This window comes from Oncorhynchus gorbuscha, linkage group LG23, assembly GCF_021184085.1.
Source record: "Oncorhynchus gorbuscha isolate QuinsamMale2020 ecotype Even-year linkage group LG23, OgorEven_v1.0, whole genome shotgun sequence".
Classification (NCBI taxonomy): Eukaryota; Metazoa; Chordata; class Actinopteri; order Salmoniformes; family Salmonidae; genus Oncorhynchus; species Oncorhynchus gorbuscha.
In genome coordinates, this window is record NC_060195.1 from 59,799,592 (window position 1) to 59,800,225 (window position 634).

Sequence of the window (634 nt, forward strand, 5' to 3'; positions counted from 1 at the left end):
GCATAGTGTAGTCAATAGAATGCATTGGGAAAGTATCCAGACCGCTTCCCCTTTTTCCACATGTTGTTACCTTCCAGCCTTATTCTAAAATGGATTCAGCTCATTTTTTTCCTCATCAATCTACACAAATCAACAAATTGTGCACATTTAAAAAAAAAAAAAGAATCTGCAGAAATACCTTATTTACATAAGCTCCAGAGTTACTCTGTGGAGATGGGAGAACCTTCCAGAAGAACAACCATCTCTGCAGCACTCCACCACTCCATCAGGCATTTATGGTAGAGTGGCCAGACGGAAGCCACTCCTCAGTAAAATACACGACAGCCTGTTTTTTGTTTACCAAATGGCATCTAAAGGACTCTCAGACCATGAGAAACAAGATTCTCTGGCCTGCTGAAACCAAGATTGAAACCTGGCACCATCCCTAAGGTGAAGCATGGTGGTGGCAGCATCATGCTGTTGGGATGTTTTTCAACTCCCCCAAATACAGGTGTGCCAAGCGTGTAGCGTCATTCCCAAAAAGACTAGAGGCTGTAATTGCTACCAAAGATGCTTCAACAAGGTACTGAGTAAAAGGTCTGAATACTTATGTAAATGTGATATTTCTGTTTAAAAAATATATACTTTTGCAAAA